The sequence below is a fragment of the Mustela putorius genome, unplaced genomic scaffold, assembly GCF_011764305.1.
Source record: "Mustela putorius furo isolate JIRA1106 unplaced genomic scaffold, ASM1176430v1.1 tig00003896_pilon_pilon_pilon, whole genome shotgun sequence".
Lineage (NCBI taxonomy): Eukaryota > Metazoa > Chordata > Mammalia > Carnivora > Mustelidae > Mustela > Mustela putorius.
The window spans coordinates 6,109,546-6,131,264 of NW_025422045.1; the positions used below are offsets into that span (position 1 = coordinate 6,109,546).

The following is a 21,719-nucleotide window of genomic DNA, read 5'->3' on the forward strand; positions in this document are numbered from 1 at the left end:
CTACGCCCTAGTTTAGAAACCTGGAACTGCTTGCCTATAAGCTCCTTAAGTTTGTGTATTCCCAGATGAGTACCCTGGTGTATCTGGCTTACTAATTTTTTCCCTAGTCTTTGAGGAAGAATTATTTTTCCTGTTTTAGTCTTGGCCCAGTCCCCTCCATTGTCCAACTGAGTCCATTTTTGCAAATATTTTAAATCTTCCTCTGAATAGTCCAGCTTCTCTGGTAGAACTGGAGCTGGAAGTGTAACTAGCTCCAGTACTATCTCTCAGGCTGCTGTTTCATGGCCTGATCTGCTAACTGGTTTCCTTTTGAGTTTAGATCAGTCCCTTTCTGGTGCCCCGGCAATGCATAACGACCATCTTCTTCGGATTCCAAATAGCCTGGAGGAGAGCCAATATTTCCTCTTTGTTTTTAATTCCTTTTCCTTCAGCTGTTAACAGGCCTCTCTCTTTATAAATAGCCCCATGTATGTGAACAGTAGCAAAAGCACACCTGCTGTCTGTGTAGATGTTAACAGTCCTACCCTTGGCCATCTGCAGTGCCTTGGTGAGTGCAATCAGCTCTGCTTTTTGTGGCGAGGTTCCGTGTGACAGGGCCTCTGCCCAAAGTTCCTGTTCAGGAGAGACTACCGCAGCCCCCGCATACCTCTTTCCATCGACCATATAGCTACTTCCATCTGTGAGTAGGGTCATCTCCGCATCCCGGAGGGGAGTGTCTCTGAGATCCGGTCTTATTCCTGTGACCTGGGTCAGGACTTCCCCACAGTCATGCGGGTGGTCAGCTAGCTCCTCTGGCAGTAGCGTGGCTGGATTTAGCACCGCTGGGGGCCAGAACATCACCTTCGGCTTGTTGAGGAGGAGGGCCTGGTACCCCGTCACTCAGGCATTTGTCATCCACCGGTCTGGCAGAGCCCGGAGAAGGCCCTCAATAGCGTGAGTAGTGGTCAAGATGAGATCTTGGCCCAAGGTTAATTTACTGGCATCGTTAACCAGGAGGGCTGTAGCAGCAATTATGCAGAGGTAAGGGGGGAACCCAGCCACTACTGGGTCTAATTTCTTGGTAAGGTAGGCTACTGGCCTTTGCCAAGGCCCCAGAGTCTTATTTGGCCACTCCTGCCTTTTCGTCCACATGATGGTAGAAGGGCTTGGTAACATCTGGGATGGCCAATGCTTACTTAGTAAGGCTGTTTGTAATTTCTGAAACGCTCCTTCTGCCTCAGCTGTCCATTCTATCATAGTGAGTCCTCTCTTGGTAAGTTTATAGAGGGGCCAAGCAATTTCTGCGAACCCCGGAATCCATAATCTACAGTAGCCCACTGTCCAGAGAAACTCTCACTTGTCGGGGTGTGGTGGGGCGGGGGTATCAGGTAATCACCTGTTTCCTGGCTTCAGACAGTGAACACACTCCTTCGTGGAGATCAAAGCCTAAATAAGTGGCATGGCTCTGACAAAGCTGTGCTTTCTTAGTCGACACCCAATACCCTTTTCCCTGCAGAGTCTATAAGAGAGCTCTTGTCAGTCTGGATTGGAGGTTCTGTACTCACATAGATCCTCATCCAGGGCCTCGTCAAAAATGGTAGGTGAATTCTTGAACCCTTGGGGAAGTCTCATCCAGGTAAGCTGGCCTTGGAATCCTTCCTGTGGGTCAGACCACTCAAACGCAAAAAGAGACTGAGACTCTTGCTAAACGTATACAGAAAAACGCATCCTGTATATAAGACGGTATATACAGTTCTTTTGGGGCCCAGGAGGGAAAGTAGGGTATAAGGGTTGGGCACCTTTGGGTGGATATCTTCAACCCATTTATTAACTTCCTGTATGTCTTGAACTGGTCGGTATTCCCCAGTTTCGGCCTTTCTGATGGGGAGCAAAGGTGTGTTCCATGGAGACTTACAAGCAACCAGGATCCCAGCTCCTTGAAGACAGTTAATGTGTTTTCTGATCCCTTTCTTTGCTTCCCAGGGGAGGGGGGTACTGTCGGATGCGAACAGTCGTAGCTGTCACTTTTAACTGTACCACCACTGGAGGCTGTCCTTTGGCTAGGCCAGGGGGCTTCCCTTCTGCCCAGACTTCAGTAAACTCGGCCTGCAGGGTTTGGAGTAGGTTCCCCTCTTTTCTTTCCTCTGGCTTGGAGGTTGGCTCAGAAAGGAGGTATTCATCTACTGCTGCCATAAACATCTGCACAGTGGGCTCTCCTAAAGTTACAGTCACATCTCCTTCCAAGAACTAAATGCCAGCTGGTAATTTATGGAGGAGGTCTCGTCCCATCAAGTTATATGGGGCATTAGGGAGTACCAAAAATCCATGTTTGACAAGTCCAGAAGCCAAATTTAGAGTCATTTCCATTGTCCATTTATGCCTCTCTTTGCCATTTGCTCCCTGTACCTAGGCTTCCTCTTCAGACAATTCTCCAATAGGTTTAAGTAGTGATGAAAATTGGGCTCCCATGTCCACTAGAAAATCAATTGATTTCCCCTCCACTTTAATCTTGACCCGAGGTTCGGGGAAGGGCTCTGAACCATGGCACCTTCAGTCTCTGGTGGCCAGCATCACTGCCTTCTTTTTGGGGCACTCCTTGGCCCAATGGCCTTTTTCCGTACAGTAAGCACACTGGTCTGAATCCAAGGCTTCCTGCCTATTTTCTCTGTGCTTGGGCCTTTCTCTCCATTGGTCATTCCCCACTGGCCTCTTCCCTTTTTCATGTAATGCCAAAACCTTAACTATTTTCTCCCATCCAAGTACTAACCAGGCCCGACCCTGCACCTTAACTATTTTCTTAGTCTGGTTTCTATCTTCGTGTGCATCCCTATTGTTAAACACCTTTTTCTGGTATTCTCACCAACTCAGTCAAATTCTTCCCTTCAAATCCTTCAATTTTCTGAAGCTTCTTTCTTATATCCGGGGATGACTGACTGGCAAAAGCAAGATTTATTGCCCTTTGATTCTCGGGCATCTCAGGGTCAATCGGGCTATACATTTTATGGGCTTCAATAAGCCTTTCTAGGAAGGCCCCCAGGGACTCATCCTTACCTTGAGTCACTGCACTAATTTTATTTTATTTATTTATTTTTTTATTTGTCAGAGAGAGAGCAAGCGAGAGCGAGCACAGGCAGACAGAGTGGAAGGTAGAGTCAGAGGGAGAAGCAGGCTCCCCGGGGAGCAAGGAGCCCGATGCGGGACTCGATCCCAGGACGCTGGGATCATGACCTGAGCTGAAGGCAGCTGCTTAACCAACTGAGCCACCCAGGTGTCCCACTGCACTAATTTTAGACAAATTTATGGGCCTCCTTGCAGCCACACAGAGCCCCCCCAAGTAGAGTCTGGCGGTAGAAACGTAGGCTCTCCCTACCTTCATCAGAGTTTGGGTCCCAGTTGGGGGGTTCCTTTGGGCAGTAGTCCTCCATTCGCCGGGGATCGAGGTCCCAGCCGAGCCTCTCTTTTATCACCTTACGGGTTTCTCGCGTAATGCGATCCCTCTCCTCTGCATTGAAAAGGGTCATAAGAAGTTGCTAAATATCCACCCAGGTAGGCTGATGGGTAAGAAACACAGTTTCTAGGAGACTAATCAAATCCTGGGGGTAGACAGAGAAGGACTTAGGTTGGGCCTTCCAGTTATAAATATCAGAAGAGAAAGGGATATAGGTTGGGGGGGGTGCCCTCTCCCATCCAGTGGATGAACCTCATGAAAAGGCAGTACCAGGGCCGCTGGGACCGGAGGGCTAGAGGCGGGTAGAGGGGGGTAAAGGGAAGGAGGGGATAAAGGGAAGGAGGGGGGTCGGGAGAAAGATCAGAGTGGTCCTTCTTCTTAATAGTTCCATAGGTGGACACAAACTGCGTATGAGATGGGCTTGGGAGGGAGTCTTGGGACCGAGAGTCAGGTCTGGGGGACAGATAAGGAGGGGGAAGTTCAATGTCCTCTGTGTCCGACGGGGGCAGAGCGGTCCTTTTTCCTGGATCTTTCTCATCTTTCTGTTCTGATTTTGGTGGACTGACCTGCCTTAGAGGGAGAGAAATAGTTTTGTTAGCAAGGGGAAGATGAGACTTGAGCCATGATGGCGGCTCTTCCACCAAGTATTGCCAGGCCACGATGTATCTGGTCTCAATGGAGATCAAAGACTTAATTCTGGGTAAGATAAATTTGAACCAAGGCAAACATTCCCTCCGGCAGCCACTCTGTGGAGAGAGTAAGCCTCTCTAACTGGCAGAGTGTTTTTAGTTTTCCTGGATAAACCTTGTCACCCACCTGGGTGGCTTTACCTTGAAAATCCTTGAAATGTTGGAGAACAAGGCTTAGGGGCATCACAGGTTCCTTACTCTCCATTTGCCCCATTTCTTCAAACACAACAAACAACAAGAAGACAAGACAAAGACAACCACAGGCCCAGTGGCCCTTCTTCGACCAGATGTTAAGCCCAAAGATATGCAAGATATAACCCCAACTCAAAAACACAACCTGTCGCTGTAGGGAATTTTCTCGGTTCCCCACAAGCATCCATAAATGTCGGGGACTGCCTCCGGCCGGGAAAGTCCCCGCCATTACAAGAAGGTGCTTGGCTCACTGCTAGCAAAATACGCTGCAAGTATACAATGAACTTTCTGGTGAAGCCCGCCTAAAGGAGGACATAGTTATTGGCTGTATCAAATTTAATCAGCATAGTAACAGGACTCTCATTGGCTCTCCCCATTGCTTGACCCCTTATTGGTCACCCTGCTGTATATAAGCTAAGGAAGTTGATTAAATAAACGGAACACCATACCAGGCTCGTTGTCGTCCTTGCGGGCCGAGGGCAACACATAAACCCAGCGGTTGCTGGGGATTTTCTCAGTCCCCTAGACACCCTCACTGGTGGGGATTTTCTTGGTCCCCTGATCGCCTGGGAGGGCTCATACCCCCTGGCAATCCTCCCCCTCCCCAGAGTGATGGGGTGTCCCCGCATCCACTCCAGCCCTGGGGAGCAGTGCTGTGTCAAGCTTCTCCCTGGCGGGCTTTACCCTGGAGCTCCGCACTCAGACAGACAGACAGACAGAAAGGATCTCAAGAACAAAATCTCAAGATCTTACCTCCAGAGGCTTTTCCCAAAAATTCTGATGCTGGCTCAGTCCTCGCCATTTTATCCCGGACGAGCCCCCACTGAAGGGTAGTGGACAAAAGGATGAGACAGATACAAAGCGAAAGTTAAGCAGGGCTTTATTTGGCGCCAGCACTGAGCACCAAAACTGATCGGTCGGGGTCACCTTTCACAAAGGGAAAGTGACAACCTCCTATTCTCATAGGCCAGTTTTTATAAAGGCCATATAGTTGAACCTTGCCAATGAAAATGTAGCGCACAGAGAACGTCATACAATCATGCTATGTTACACACAGGTGGCCAATCGGATTACACCCTACCTCATGATAGTCATTTGACTCAGCCTATCAGCTTGGCGCCTTAGTTTGGCGCCTGAAAGGTGGGGCTCACATTCCTTAGTGGGTAGGGAGGTAATACCTTCACTTTTACTGATTGGATGTCTCCACCTGGCCAAACATGTCCTGGTACCTGTGCTCTGTTATCAGGGGCTATTCAGCATATTTTAGCAGCTGGCCGGATTTCACCAGCCAGCTGTATTTCACCGGTTCTGTTTCTAAGCACATTCCTCTTGGGGGAAGGGGCAGGGTCAATCTAAGTTCACTACCTAAATATCGGGATGGCTATTCTATGGGGATGAGGCCAGTATTGATCAAGTAGGCCCTTACACATACAAAAAAAAAAAAAAAAAAAAAATGCTTTGTCAAATCGTATGTCATCAAAAGGTACACTTTATTATAATGCCCTACTATCACTTGTAAGTATATAACACTGTGATACAGCAGATGCCTCAAGGTTTTTGTGCATTTATGTTTGGTGCTAGGCATATAGTGACACCATTTCTTCCATGAGGGGCAATAAGCAATTTCAAAGAAACCTCCATATGACCAAACCCATTTATCCCATATTTGGCCACAAAAACCATCTTGTCCTCCCCAATATAGCCAAATGCTGTATCATGAGGCCCTTGTTCTTAGTGTCTTTAGGTTATGTCCATTCATTTTTTACATAAAAAATCCTTCTAGAATAGGACCTGTGGACAAGAGCAGACTTCTAGTGAATTGAAGCAAAATTATGGGATAGATCCTTAAAATTAACGTTGTAGAAGAGTGTGAGCTCAGAAAATTTTAAAAAGTCTGTATCACTTGCAACATGGGGGCTTAAGTGGGTAGAAGAATCATCAATGAAACAAGATGGGATTGGGAGGGAGACAAACCATAAGTGACTCTTAATCTCACAAAACAAACTGAGGATTGCTGGGGGGAGGGGGTTTGGGAGAAGGGGGTGGGATTATGGACATTGGGGAGGGTATGTGATTTGGTGAGTGCTGTGAAGTGTGTAAACCTGGTGATTCACAGACCTGTACCCCTAGGGATAAAAATATATGTTTAAAAAAAAAAAAACTCAGCTTTGAAAAATGCAAAAAAAAAAAAAATTCTGTATCACTGAATTGTACTAAACAATCCTATTTCTAGGGGGAAAAAATTGTGCACCTGGGTAAACGTTGTAAAAAAATCCACTAAAATCACACCAGCAAGTTGACTCTGGATGGTTGGATTACAGATGATTCTGATCTTTCTCTATTTGCTCATCCATATTTTCTGGATTTGCCAAAATGAAGATGTATTACCTCTACAGGAGGACCCCTCCCCCCTCAAGAAATAGATAATTTTGCCAGGAGACAAACCTAAAGCAACTTTAAGTAGACAACAAACTTGAGTAATCAATAGTTAAAGACATCAGATGGCAATTTAAAGGGATTTAGTATATTTAAAATTGCCACTTCAGAGCTTGGATACTTGGGGAAGGATAAATAAAGGTAAAAGAAAAAGGCTTTCAATACCTGGGAGGATAGGAGTTCCCTGAAAGCTTAAGAAAAAATAAAAAGGCTGTAGTCTGTTCACAGCGTAGCTCTCCCTGGCTCCCTTACATGTCAAATGCTGGGCCCTTTGCCAGGCAGAAAGAGCCCTACACTACTTAACTGGGATAATATATATAAGAAAGTAATGCATTTATGTAGAAAGGGGAAAACCAAAAACCATGACTACAATAGGCCCAACCCAAGGCTGCAAATGAGCACTAGCTGCAAGAGGACCCCAGCTGCATGAATCTGTGTGGGACTGAGCACTGGACAGATGCACCGCTGCCCACTCCCAGGGAAGAAAAGCAGTGTCCCTGGGAATGTGCACACTAGCAGGAATGAATTTGAGAGCTAATTTATAATGAACGACATGTGGGTTGCACTTCTTGACCTTTAAAAGTAGTCAGTGTTTGGGGATCTGGGTGGCTCAGGTGGTTAAGCATCTGCTTTCAGCTCAGGTCATGATTCCAGGGTCCTGGGATGGAGCCCCACGTTGGGCTCCCTGCTCAAAGGGGAGTTTGCTGTTCCCTCTGCCTCTGCCTCCCACCCCAGCCTCTGTGCCCCTGCTCTCTCAAATAAATAAAACATTAAAAGAAAAAAGTAGTCATTATCATTATTAACATGCAGTCACTGGTTACCTCAGAGGAGTTCATTAGGAACCACCACAAACTGGTTAAAATTGATCTAAATGAAGCAAAACTGGGAAAAGTTCTTTGACTATCTCCAAAATTTGAATCTGTTTTCATGTCAGACAGAAAGAAAAGGATGGAGGCTTTCCTAGTTCTTAGTTTCTTTAATTGCTTCTTGTCTCTCTCCCTCTCTCTAAAATATTCTGGACTCCTTCACTTCTTGAAAAGTGCTATAAATCTCCTAGTTCACTCAGAAAGGGTGTTAAGTTGGACTTTTCAGTCTTTTCTCACTTCTATCAGTCTTTATGGCAACTGGGGAAGAAGATCAGATGGTAGAGACTGAGAATGGACAAGTCCTTGTACTAGAGAAACAGCATGGGAGAGTGTTAAGAGCCCAATTCTGGCCCCAACACTGTAAGAGTGTCTTAGATAAGTTAACTAAACCCCATATAATCCTTTCAGCAACCTGCTGTGAGCAAGAAATTGTTGGCATCATTAGGCAAGGAGAGAAGCCCAGAGGATAAAACCCTTAGAACAATGCCTGGAACAGAATGACTGCTACATTAGTTTCAGTTAAATGCACTGATGGGGGCAGGGGGTTACTCAACACCCAGACAAGACCATACCTGTCTGTTTCCAAAGAACCATGTCTCAGCCAATGCTGCTTCTATACCAAGGAGCCAAGTCTTCCAAATTCTGAGAAATCAAGCACAGTTGCATTCAATTAATTTCCAGATTAAGATCCTCAGTTACTTCTTCATATGATGCATTTTAATAATCACACTCTTATTTAAAAAATTTCCAGTTTAGGGACTAGCAGTGCAGATGGAAAGAAGCTGCTACCCATGGCTTAATTTAATCTGAGTCATATACCATATATGAAAATGTACTTTTCCCTTCAAAATATTTTATGACAATATTCTAGAATAGGGGGTTGGCAAAATGTTTTGGAAAAGAGCCAATCATAGATTTTTAGGGTTTTGCTGGCTACATGTATTTCTGACCCTGCCGCCGCTGCTGCTGCTTTTTTCAACTACACAGCCAACTCTGTAATTATGGAATAAAATATTTTTTAGCTCAGGTGACCAGACAAAATATTTTAAAGGAAACTAAGAATAGTTTATTTTTTAAAGAAATGTTTTTAAAACAAAAAGGAAGACTATGTGGCAGTCGCTTTGGCCTACAAAGCTTAAGAGAGTAACTGAAATATTACCATAGAAAAAGTTTGCTGACCCCCAGTCTAGAGAACAAGGTCAGAGTATTATTCTAAAAAATGTAACCCTCCATTCCCATTTTTACTAGTTCACAGAGCTGGTTAGTTTTTTCAAAACAACACAACAGTACATAATCATCTCAGAAGATGCAGAAAAGGCATTTGACAAGATCCATTCCTGATTGAAAGCGTCCAGCAAACTAATTATGAGAACTTCCTCAATATGATAAAAGACATCTAAATAATCTATACATCACACCATATTTAATTATTAAAGGCTGACTGCATTTCTCCTAAGTTCAAAAGGAAGAAAAACATGGTCCCTCTCACAATTTCTATACAGTACAACACTAGAAGTTCTAACAAGTCCAGTAAGGCAAGAAAAAGAAAAAGCATCCATATTGGAAGGGAATGAAGCTATCTATTTACAGGTGACAAGGTTGCCTATGTAGAAAACCAGGTGCAGTCTCTCAAAAAAACTAATAAGTGAGTTTAGCAAATTTGCAAGATACAAGATCAATATGCAAAACACAACTGTATTTGTAAATACCAGTAACAGACAATCAGAAATGGAAATTTTAAAGAACATTATATCAACATTAAAAAAATATGAAATACTTGGGATAAATCTGACAAAAGTTGTGCAAAACCTATAACCAAAACTGCAAAATGTTGCTGAAAGAAATTAAAGAATATCTAACTGAGAGCTATTCCATGTTTTATAATTCAGAAGACTCAGGATTAGAACAGCAATTTTCCTAAAATTGAGGCATAGATTCAACATAATCCTAATAAAAATCTCAGCAAGGATTTTTTGACAAGTTAATTCTAAAATTGACAGGTTTATTCTAATATTCACATGGAAATAAAAAGGACCTAGAATAGCCAAAACAACTTTGAAAAAGAAGTCAGAAAACAAATGCTATATGATTTCAAGACTTATTATAAAGGTACAGTAACCAAAGCAGTATGGTATTGACATAAAAATCAACAATCAGGGGCTCCTGGGTGGCTCAGTGGGTTAAAGGCTCTGCCTTCACCTCAGGTCATGATCCCAGGACCCTGGGACTGAGCCCCACATCAGGCTCTCTGCTCAGCGGGGAGCCTGCTTCCTCCTCTCTCTCTGCCCGCCTCTTTGCCTACTTGTGATCTCTATCAAATAAATAAATAAATAAATAAAATAAAAATCAGGGCTCCTGGGTGGCTTAGTGGGTTAAGCCTCTGCCTTCAACTCGGGTCATGATCCCAGGGTCCTGGGATCGAGCCCCACATTGGGCTCTCTGCTCAGTGCGGATCGTACTTCCCCCTTTCTCTCTGCCTGCCTCTCTGCCTACTTGTAATCTCTCCCTCTCTCTGTCAAATAATAAATATTTTTTAAAAAATCAACAATCAGTGGAAGACAATAGAAAGTCTATAAATAGAATCATACATATACAGAAAAATTATCTTTGACAATAGTCTTCTCAACAAATGATGTTGCGACAACTGGATATCATGTGCAAAACAAGCTCTGAGGCATACTTTTAAGTACCATATAAAAATTCTTGTGGCATATACAAACACTACCACAAAGTGGATCACAACCCTGTATATAAAATCTTAAACTATAAAAAATTCTAGATGAAAACAGAAGAAAACTTTGTGACCCTGAGTTAGATAACTTTTTTAGATACTACACTAAAACACAATCCATAAAAGAACCAATAAAATGTACAAAATTATACACTTCTGCTCTTTCAAGAGACACTTCAATAAAAAAAACAAGTCTCTTACTGGGAGAGCAAATTTCTATATGATGTGTCTAATTTTGTCTAAAATACAAAAACTCTTAAATACAGTAATAAAAGATGAAGAGCAGGAGAACCGACTCGACCCGTAAGCATAAGAAAAGAAGCTCAATGCCACTAATCTTAGGGAATTTCAAATTTAAAGCACAATGAGGGATCTTTAAACCTATTACAATGCGTAAAATTTAAAAGACTTTGTCATGGGTTTGTGAAGTTAAATGCTCATACACTGGTGGTGGGAATGTAAGACAGTACCACCACTTTGGAGAAGAGTCTGACAGCTTCTCTGGCAGTTAAATATAAGCCCAGCATGTGAACAGCCAACCACTTACCACAAAAATAGCCTTAACCCAGTTTTAACCCCCCCCACACACATACACACAGAGTGAACCTAATATAAACTATGGACTTTATTATTGTTATTATTATATATCTATCAATGTAGTAGAAAAAAATGAGAATCTTTCCCTTAAAATTCCTCTTGCGGGGTGTAGGGACTCCAATAACCCTTACAGTACAGATAGCGGTTCTGTTAATCCTTCAAACAGCCTCTCCATTTGTGTCACTTACTTGTGACTTGAGGCATTTGTAGGGCAGCATTCTCCTGAAGTAGCCAGATCACCTGATGTTGGAAGAGGGAAAACTCCAGACATTTGCCCCTAAGAACTGGAAGATCTGTGAGTGCAGAGAAGATGGGGTGTTCACTCACTGAGCGAGAACTTTGTTCTGGCAAGTCAGACCCAGGGTGAAAGTTGGGAGGTTGAGTCTCTCATCTACCAGAGTCTTTGATCTTCACGAGTAGCCCACAAATTCTCTTTCTGCCCTGATGACCCCAACTCTTCAGCTCAGCAGGCTCTCGTTTCTCATGTTTGTCAAGAATTGGGGTTTCCTGGATGCACTGCCCCTCCTCCTCTCCCTGACACTCTCTCTTTCTCCTCTTAGACAAAACCTGATTCATTTCTGCCCCAAAAGGGCTTCATCCGAGTCCAGCTTTGACCTCACTTCCCAAGAGAATTCAAACTAAGAACTTTGGAAATCTTCAAGGTCAAATCCTTCACTTTACAAATGAGGTAACAGACTCCATGAGGTAAGGTGATTTTCTTAGAGCCACATGACTAATTATTTGTTCTATCTCCATCTTCACACTGTAAGCAGTTGGATAACCTAATGATTACCATGACCATGTAGCCAAGAATTTTCTGTCCCAGTTTCAAACATCCTGTACAGCCAGTCATTAGGACACATGAAGAATTTCACTATGGAAAAAACATTGCAACTACTATTGCAGACATGTTAAGAGGGATCTTTTGGAAGCAATACATTTATTCCCATTACTGAAACCTACTCTTCAATCTAAAGCACTGGGCTTTACATTTTTAGGATAATAGACACCCCCCTTTAGAAAACCAATGAAAGCTATGGACCTTCTTCACACACAAAAAAAGTATTTATGTAATGACATAATTTTGCTCCAGCGATTTAAATATGTAACACACGGCCATGAAAGTCCTTGATCAGATAGTACAAATGTTAGCATGTCTGCTATATGGCCAGGGAATACTTTTAAATGGCTCTTAAATCATAACAAAAATTCACGAATATTTATATAGTACAACAGATTACAGAGCACATTTAATCCTCACAACAACCCTGTGAGGTAGGCATTCACATCCCAATTTTACCCATGAGGAAACCACAACCCAAAGAAATTTGGAGACTTGCCAGAGTTCACATGGATAATAATGGTAGTGCCAGGACTAGAACACAGGCTTCTTGTTCTTTCTTCAAAACATCTTCACATCTCGTATTTTCAGTTTTTTTGAAATTGGGATCCTTGCTAGCTACCCAGGGGAAACTCAACGGCTTGCCCTTTCAACAAGTAGTTCTTCTAAAAATTAAACAAGTGTGAAGGGACCATGAGAGACTACAGATTGGAGCCCATCATGGATTATTCCCAGGCAAGGATACCAGAAAATAGGTCATTAGAATTGCAGACCTTTGGGTACAGAAATGACCACCAATTAAAGGAAAACAAAACAAAGTAAAACAAAACAAAACCAGATGTCAGAAATGGGAAGACCCACAGATTTTTGGGGGTTTGCTCTGTTTTGTTTTTTTCACTGTGGTTTTACATTTTCTGGCCTTTTCCCAAAGAACAGCTGAGAGTCAGTTGAAAGAACAGCCAACATCCTCTGAGAAAAGGCAGTACATACACCAAAAGGGAAATATGAGAACCAGAAAACAAACTTCCAAACCTTATAAAAGATGCTGTAAAATCTGCTAAATAGCCATAGAGAAACACCTCCTCCAGGGGAAAGCGGAGTGGGAACCCCTAATCAATCCCTAAGCCAGAGATTTCAGAATCTCCACAAAGTGGCCATGTTCTTGATGATGCAGAACTAGTTCCTTGGCCATCTACTCAAAGAAGCAAAGATGAGGAAGCTATCGACTTCATGCCCTTGTTGCTGAGGCTGTAGAGCTGAGCTAGATCACTGGAAATTAAATACTGTCCAAGGCAATTTTTTGAAAGCATCCAAAGGCCTATGGCTATTAAGAAAAATATGGTGCTGTTGTTTAGTAAAGATATCTATCCAACTGAAAGCCCTGACTGCCATTACAGACCTCGGTATACCAAACACTCTTCAAAACATTTGGCAAAATGACAGTAGTAAGAGTCAATGTTTTTCACCTGGCCTTGTTATCTATGGCTTAGGGTATCTACCCAGCCAGTGGCTTAATTCCAGGGTCTTTCCCGCTGCGGCCAGGCAACCTTAAGTGCCTCCTCCGATTAGCTTCGGCAGCAGCAAATACTTTCAAAATAAACCATTTAGGAAAATCTCCCAGGTCCAGTTAGGACCTAGCAATCTGGTTACCCCCAAACTCTAGAAACTTAAAACTACTTTTTAATGCCCGCTTTACAGATCAAACCTAGAGTCATAACAAATGTGACTTCCTCACAAGGCCTATCTTCTGGGAATTCTCTGTATCCTGCACCTCTAAGAAGTTTTTAAATACTTGCACAAAAACACCTCCCACAAAGAAGTTCTCTCATCAAGATGTGAAAACCTAGGAGCTTTTGGTTTTCCAGGCCTCAGCAAAGACGCTTAACCAACCTTAAATGCTAATAGAATATTCTCTGATAAGAGCATTATTTTTTCTCTGGTCCTGGGGCTGGTCCTTGAACTTCCTGGACTTCAGGGACCCATAAACTGGATACAAAAATGTTTTTCTTCAGTTTTGCTGATGTTGTTGTATTTGGGGATAAAGAAGTTTCTTCTTTGTTTCCTATTTTCCAAATCTCTCACAACTTCCTTATTCTCCCTTTTGCACATAATGACCAAGAGAGAACTCAAGGTAGTTGTTGTCGGTAGTTGTAGCCAGACAACCCACAGCAACACAAAGATACTTCAGGGAGAGGAGAAGTGATAACATTACCCCTTCCACTGTGCCTGACTGTGGCACAGGGTACATAGGAAGTATTCTAGCCCTGATTCACTTCAGACCTCTGTCTAGTACCTGTATCACCACCCAAAGAGAAGCCACAAAGATGGCATGAATCCTTAGCCTACATGTGTCAGCTGGTCCTCTACCCTCAGCTCTGTGACAATTACAAAGGTAACTTCAGAACCCATTCTGAGGGGCTTTATTTTCTTAGCCTCCTCCTTACTGACACACAGAAAAAGCAGTCCTTGGGAACCCATTTCTCATCCCATGCCCTACAGTTAGCCATGATATTAGCTCCCCACTACTTATGAGCTCTTCTGGAGCAGGAAGTAAGTCTTGCTCATGTTTTATTCTCAGCACCTAGCTTGAACTTGGCATGTAGTAGACACTCAAATGTTTGTAGGAAGGAAGAGAGGGAAGAAAGAAGGAATACAGAGAGGGAAGGAGATTTAGTCATTCTGGTTTTGTCTCTAGTTTCCTTATAAGTTTCTGCCATGGCCTTCTCTTCCTTCTAAGCTTTTACCCTTTCCTCAGTGTTAACTTAAGTTTCATACGGTTTCTGCCCAAGCAGAAATATAAGAAGTGTTATCATCTGACTACCCACGGAGGCAAGGTCCACAGATCCTGTAAATAGAAGTAATTAATTCCATTTCCCTCTTAACTTATCCTAAAAGACAAGCAACTTCTATTCTATAATTTCTAACCTATTCTCTAGTTTCTTCAAAGTCACTCCAAAAGCTCTTCCAGTTACCATCAACCTAGGAACTGACTCTTTCAAGGGTGTGTATCCTCACCCAGCAGAGGAACAACTGGCCTTTTGCCTTTAAGCAGTCTGTCCCAAAGCAGACCTAGGACCTCTTTTCAGAGAGCAAAAGCCCCTACCAGCACCCAGAGATTGGGCAAGAATTTTTGCTTCACACCACTGCTAGTTCAAGTCCCTGCCCCATTTCCTGATCATAATCCAGTCTCCCATAGGGCTGATACCCCTGCAAGTTCCCTCTTGCCAGCTCTAATGTGGGTTCCAGAGGCTTTGGGCCCCATCAGATAATCTCACAATTGGAGGAAGGGACAAAACTTTGGATACTCGAGGATTCAATCCCAGGTTCCCATCAGAATCCAGCACCGCTTACCACCTAGTCTAGCAGCACAGAGGGCAGGCTTTCAGTTTGGAACAAAGAGCTCATCCTAATTTTAGGCACTTTGGCGATGCTAACATGGAGGGGAGAGCTGAGAGGTAAAAGAAGCAAATCACCAAAAAAGAATTTTCCATTTTTAGAACATGGATGCATAACTGACATTAAACGCCTACTATCCTTCCTATGAGGAAGAGCATCTAAAGCAGACCACGGTGATGCCATTTACAGTGACTACCTGCCTAACAATGAAGATGTGTATCATCCCCCACCAAAGACTTCTGCTACTCTGATACCACTGCCAGACCTTGAATACTGAAGGGTATTCAGCCTCAAGATTGGATCCCAAATTCTTAACAGCCCTCAAAATTAAATTTGGACTGCTTTTTAGTGATTTCTGCAATATTGTTTCTATTTTCCAGGCCCTTTAAAAACATAGGGTGCTAATTCATGAGAAAGGAAGAGGTAATTTTCTTCTTAATTCCATGTGTGTCCCTTAGGTCAGGAGTGACTATCTGGTGATGTCCCACCCTCTTCATCTGGGCCCCCAACAACTGTGATAAGTCTTCTCCAATTACTACCATGGATGTGAACATTCATACACAGGTTTAAACTCTTTTAAAATAGGGTTTAAGAGTGCCCCCACCACAGAACCATAAAAGGAGCCTTTCTTACCACCCCAGTTGGTTATGTATTTCATTCCTGAGATTCTGAATTCAGGAAAAACACCCACCCAATCCCAAAATACCCAGCAACTCTGGTGAGCCCACATCCAGATTCAGCCTAATATTTTAGCATTCCAACTTAGACCACCACAAAGGTTTGCCTCGTTAACAGACAACTTTGGAGCCATGTGAGGCTCATGCACCCTACTTAACCTTATAAACCAGAATGTCTGCACTAGGGAGGGAACTGAGGGCAATAATCTTTCGTTTAATCCCGTGAACCTAACAGCACACCTGTTAAGTGACTTCTCTAATGACATAAAAATGATTTAAAAGTAATTTGGGGAATTTTCCCCACATCTAGTAAGAAGTGGAGGGGAGGGGATACACGTTTTATCATAGAGTTGAATGAGAGGGGTTTGATGGAAAAAAGAAAGGAACAGAAGGAAAATAGGTATGTCCTGTTTGTAGTAACTCCTATGCTTGTCTGGTGGTGACAGCAGTCTGAGCTGGGTGCACAGGGTGAGCCGGTGAATTAGTTGCAGGCTCTACTAAATCAATGGCTAGGGTCTCACAGAGACCAAAGGACAAGAAATATGTCTGCTCCTATCTTATAGAGAAGCTGGCTACAAATCCTCACTCTCAGCTGGAGAAGTTATCAGCTCACTTGGCAGTTCAAACTTAGTATTTGTGGGTGTAACTACAAATTTCACTGAATTTAATATCTACTCTATACCCCCCTACCTTCCCCTGACAGGATTTGAAATTTCCCCCACCGTCCCTCCAAAGGCCACTACATAGGTTGGTTGCATTTTTTAAGAAGACTTGCGCAACTCTGACCTAGTCACCCAGAGACAGAATACTTTTCCTAAGGCCACTGTCACCACAAGAATATATTCAAAGCCTCGGCAACAGTTTAAGGTTTCAGGGTGTACCATGCCACCAAGCCTCCCCTTGGGCCTGCATCAGTGACAACAACCCCCCTAGTAGGGAAGCCCAACGGCAGGAAGCCCAGAGTGGGGAGTGACCAACGCCTTCCAACAGCGGCCTGGGGGCGTGGCCTTGGGGCAGTAGGGGCAGGGGTAGACCCGTGAGGACAGGGTTTACAGGGCTTCCTGGCAGGGGCCTGGCCAATGGCAGGGCTGGTGGCGAGTGGCCACGCCCCTTGACAGCCCCACCCGCGTGCGTTAGTGCGTCAGGTGTTCTGTACGTTGAGCCCACTTACCTGCCTCATGCTAGCTCTGTGGCAAACGTTGGCCATGTCCGGTGGAAGCTCACTGGTTGCAGCCTGGGGCTCTGATCCCTCTGCTGCTGTGGCCTTCAGTGGCAGCTTGCTCCTCGTCTCTCTGCGCTGTCACACGGGCTGGCTACCCCACTTACACCCTGTGGGTGCCTGGATGTTAGCTCCACGTTGGATCTAACGAGGCCCACTGCTACAGCCCTCTCCTCCCTCACTGGCCCTTCTAGTTCTCTTGCCTCCATCTGAATTGGTCAGACACAGACCTTTCTGGATCTTGAGGGTGGGGCAGGCATGCATTTCCTACTGCTCATTTCTCCTTGGAAATGGAGTGATCTCTCCATTCCTGTCTCCACTCTCCGCTTGGTTTGAAGGCCCTTCTACCCTGCCTCTTGTTTCCAAAAACCCCCTGCCCCATGGCCCCCTTTTCCAGAAGCATTGGAGGCACCTGTTCTCCCATGTTTCTGGCCCCTCTAAGTCTTTCTGGTACTTTCTGCGCTCTCTTTTTATCACCCTTTCCTGGGCCTCTCTCGTTTACAACATATCCTTTCTTTGCTCTTCCTTAATGTCCAAAGGGTTTATGCTCACAGATAGCAGTACTCACCACCTTATTATAATCTTTTGTAGTTGGTTTATTAAACTTCTAAGTTTGAAGGAAAAAAACCAGTAGGTTTCACACATACCATTTTTAAAACCTATTACTTGAACATTTACTCACTGATGACAGCTTTAAACTATGATAACAAAGTTAAGATAGTTGAGTCTGTTGAATACTTTCCAATGGTTTAAATAGCAGACACAAATTTTGATTTCCAAAAACTGTAATCACTTCATAACCACCCCTGCTCCCCAAACAATTAAGCTTTGTTTCTTACACTTATTCTTTGCTGGGGTGGAGGGAGAGAGAGAGATGAGACCAGTGGTTATTTGCAAGTGAGGAGATGTTCTCCATTGTCCTTTTAATTAACTATTTTCTACCATCCACATATATTTTAATAGACATTTTCAGTTTCATGAGGATCAGAGACATGAAGAAACTGGGAACCAGGAAGAAGAGACCAACCCCATTAACAATCTCATCAAGGGACTGTCTACTCTTTGGGGGAACCTCCTCTAATACTTCTAGGCTTTTCCTACATTATGGTTGTAAGAGAAAGAAAAGGAAAGGGCAGCTTAACTTAGTGCAGGGTGCAGGAAGATCGTGTGCAATAGATTAGTGGGTATTCTGACCATGGTTTGAGGGCAGAGGAAGATGAATGATTTTATCTTCCCACAGGAGGGACTAGCAAACCCATCTTGCACATTTGTGTGTGTGTGCAAGAAAAACAAATACAGAAGTGAACTGAAAACATATATATATGTTACCATATTTTATTTGTTCAATCTTTGGGCTGCTTCCCCATTCATTGTTAAGTGTAAGGTTGGATCCCAAATTAAGGCTACCAAAGTATTCAGAATAATTTGGGAGAGCCTAAGAGGTTGTTAAGCTTTGAAATCAGACAGGACTGGTTTTCATCTAAGCTTGCCCACTTGCTAGGTATGTAACTTTGGGCAAGCTATCTAAACACAACCTCTGATTTTTCATCTCTAAAGGAATGATAACTTGCAAGGATTTCCATACACCATGGTGCCTGTCAAATAGTCAATACTATGCAAATGAGAGTTGGTGGCCCTCTTTCTGCTTTCCCACCATTACCTAACCCAGGAGCCCAAGGCTTCCTTTAGCATATGCCTTATTCTCTTCTGTATCCCCATCTCTTTGTGTATACTGTGTATGAGGGAGTGGAGCAAAGATGTTTTCCTGAAAGAACCCTTTTGCAGACCCTGAGAAAGGGTGCCTTCTTACCTCCACAGTCTCTTCAGGGGTGCTAAAGTCTAGGTGTGCCTGGGTTTCTGGAGGAATCTGACCACAGCTGGGGGCTCCACCTTCCCCCAGGGGCCATTGAGAGTCTCAGGCTCTGATCCTACCTCCCAGTGCAGCCCTCAGCTGAGGGCCAAAGGTAAAAGGCCCTGCCTATCCCCGCCCAAGGCTGACCCTGACTGTCCCCAGTCTATGCTCCAAGAGGAGATGCTTCAGTTGCTAGACCCTGGGATACTGCCCTCTTCTCACCATTCAAAACTCAACCTCTTCCATAGCAGGAAATTCCCTGCTGTGGACCCAGTCTGTCCAACTACTTAAAGTCCTGCCTCCACATCAGAGCCCCTTCCTCTACCATAGACTCCATGGTCACTGCATCTTCCACCATCTTTCCCTTTCCCTGCCAGATCCCAAGCCATGCTCTTCCTCCTCCTGCCTTTACCCTTCTCCCTGTGAGAGCCTAGGTCCAGAGTGCCCATCCTTTCCAACACACACACAGGCTTCAGTTCTGGGTAGCTTCTGTACTTGCCAAGAGAGATTAACTTGCCAGGCAGAGCAGCCTCAAGTTCAAGTGACATCCCCTCAACTTCCCTTCAGCACACTTACCCTCTTCCTTCATCTTACTCTCCAGTGTCCCAATCAGCCTCATCTGGCCTATTTTAAGGGGTCTAATGACTGGTCCCATGAGGCCTAAAGAGGGACCTCCAGCTCTAAAAGTAGGGTTTTCAGTATCAGTCACTGGGAATGGTCAGATCTAGTTTGTCTGTGGAGACATGGACTTGATGGGGCCCCTGGAGTCCTACTCTCAGGTCCAAGCCTACTCTGCTTGCTTGTCCCCCCCAACCCCAGACAGGTAGGCCTGAGTAGCTGGGTGTAGTCATTTCTCCATAACATGTATGGAATTGAGGGGAAGGGGGAGAGTGGAAGAATATTTAGTGTTGTTTTTTTTTTAATTATTCAGAAGTAAAGAAACATGCATTTGATCCTGCATGTCAAGTACTGGTAGGTAATGATAGCAGAATGGAAAAATAGAGAACTTCTGAATTAACAAGGGAAAGGGAAGACTACATGAAGAAAAAAGTAAACATGCATAAAAGAGATACAATTAAATAAATGATAAACATAAAGTAGAATAAGCGGGAGTGTAACAGTATGACAATTATTGTGTGATATTAATGGGCTGAATTTTCCTATTAAAAGAGACTAGGTTATTGGGGTTAAAAAAAAACCAACCCTGTTATATGCCATTAAGCAAGAAATACACTTGAAACAAGATGCTTCCAAAACCTTGACAATAAAGAAACAGACAAATGCGGGGTGCCTCAGTGTGTTAAGCCGCTGCCTTCGGCTCAGGTCATGATCTCAGGGTCCTGGGATTGAGTCCCGCATTGGGCTCTCTGCTCAGCAGGGAACCTGCTTCCCTTCCTCTCTCTCTGCCTGCCTCTCTGCCTACTTGTGATCTCTCTCTGTCAAATAAATAAATCTTTAAAAAAAAAAAAAAAAGAAAGAAACAAATGCAAATATTTATATAAGAGAACAGAAATAGCAGTATGATTATGAGCTAGGTTGAATCAATTGTCAAAAATATGTATACATTTAACAATACAGCAGCTAAGTGTATCGAGCAAAAACTATTTGGTAGGCAAGGAGAACTTGATTTTTAAAATACAATTAGAGGGGCACCTAAGTAGCTCAGTCGGGTAAGCGTCTGCCTTTGGCTCAGGTCATGATCCTGGGGTCTTGGGATCGAACCCCAAGTTGGGCACAATGCTTGGTAGGGAGTCTGCTTCTCCCTCTGCCCCATACTCTACTTGTGCTCTCTCTCTCTGAAATAATGAATGAAATCTTTAAAAAAATACAATACAGTGGGAGATTTAAAAATAACGTCCCTATGAATCTTTGTTTTTCCAAAATTGGATGTGATGATCCTAGAATTCTTGTGGAAGAGGAAATGTTTAAAATAGCTATGAAAAGTGCCCACTTTGACAGCACATAAACTAAAATTGGAACCATACCAAGAAGATGAGTGTGGACCCTGAGTGCAGATGACATGCAAGTTTGTGAAGCGTTTCCTATTTTTTGAAAAACAAACAAACAAACAAAAAGTAAATAAAATAGGTAAGAAAAATCATATAAAGGAAGATGACTGAGGAATTTACCATATGAGAGGTGACATAAGTTCCCCAAGAAAGCTACTGAAACTAAAGGCTTGGAGCACAGGAGGGTCCATGGGACGGCTCAGCCAGGGGACTACTATGCCAGAACAGAGACAATTCTGAGCTCTCAGCTGCTGGAGAAGGGATATAGGGTCAGTGGCTAGAATGTTATCTCTGCCTCTACTGGGAGGGAGTCCAGAGCAGAACAGGCCCCGCCAGAGGCTCTGGTTGGTGCTGAAGCCAGCAACAGAAATTTCAGCACAACATGGCTCACACTCTCTCTCAAGTGTTGGGGAGCATGCAGAGAAAGGAGAGGATGCAAACTAACTGGACAATGTTCAGATACTCATTTAATAAACAGAATCCTGCAGGCAAAGCATTGGGGGGGTCACTTCTGCTAAGCAATGATATAGTTTTTCTCTGGCAACAGCTGCTACAGAAGCTATTTTCCTTTAGGAGACTATGTAAATGTTCACGGCTCAGATTTAAAGGGGTTTGGAACTGACTGTGTCCTCTCAGAACCCAACGCATGGCCCAAACACATTTCTCAGATGCATCCAGAAAAACCGGAGGGAGTACTACCTGTCATCTAGGACCTATATCCCATCCCTATCCTGTACTCCTAAACCATGTGTGTGTATGTGAATGAAATCTGTGTAAATGAACTACT

General features: G+C 43.7%; 1 protein-coding gene and 1 non-coding gene across 3 annotated transcripts in view; one reads left to right on the plus strand and one right to left on the minus strand.

Moving 5' to 3' along the window:
- Positions 1–16,866, minus strand: part of LOC101675930 (C2 calcium-dependent domain-containing protein 4A) — a 45,722-nt gene extending 28,856 nt beyond the window's left edge. For both annotated transcript variants that reach the window (XM_045067474.1, XM_045067475.1), the window contains exons 1-4: positions 11,127–16,866; positions 8,183–8,252; positions 5,062–5,131; positions 3,350–3,481 (exon numbers count right to left, since the gene is read on the minus strand). The gene's annotated coding sequence lies outside the window, so the exon portion shown is untranslated. The remainder of the gene's footprint in view (positions 1–3,349; positions 3,482–5,061; positions 5,132–8,182; positions 8,253–11,126) is intronic.
- A 4,000-nt stretch (positions 16,867–20,866) lies between these two features.
- Positions 20,867–20,973, plus strand: LOC123388250. The gene has a single exon (XR_006602805.1). It is a non-coding gene; the product is annotated as a U6 spliceosomal RNA (small nuclear RNA).
- Positions 20,974–21,719: the final 746 nt, after the last annotated feature.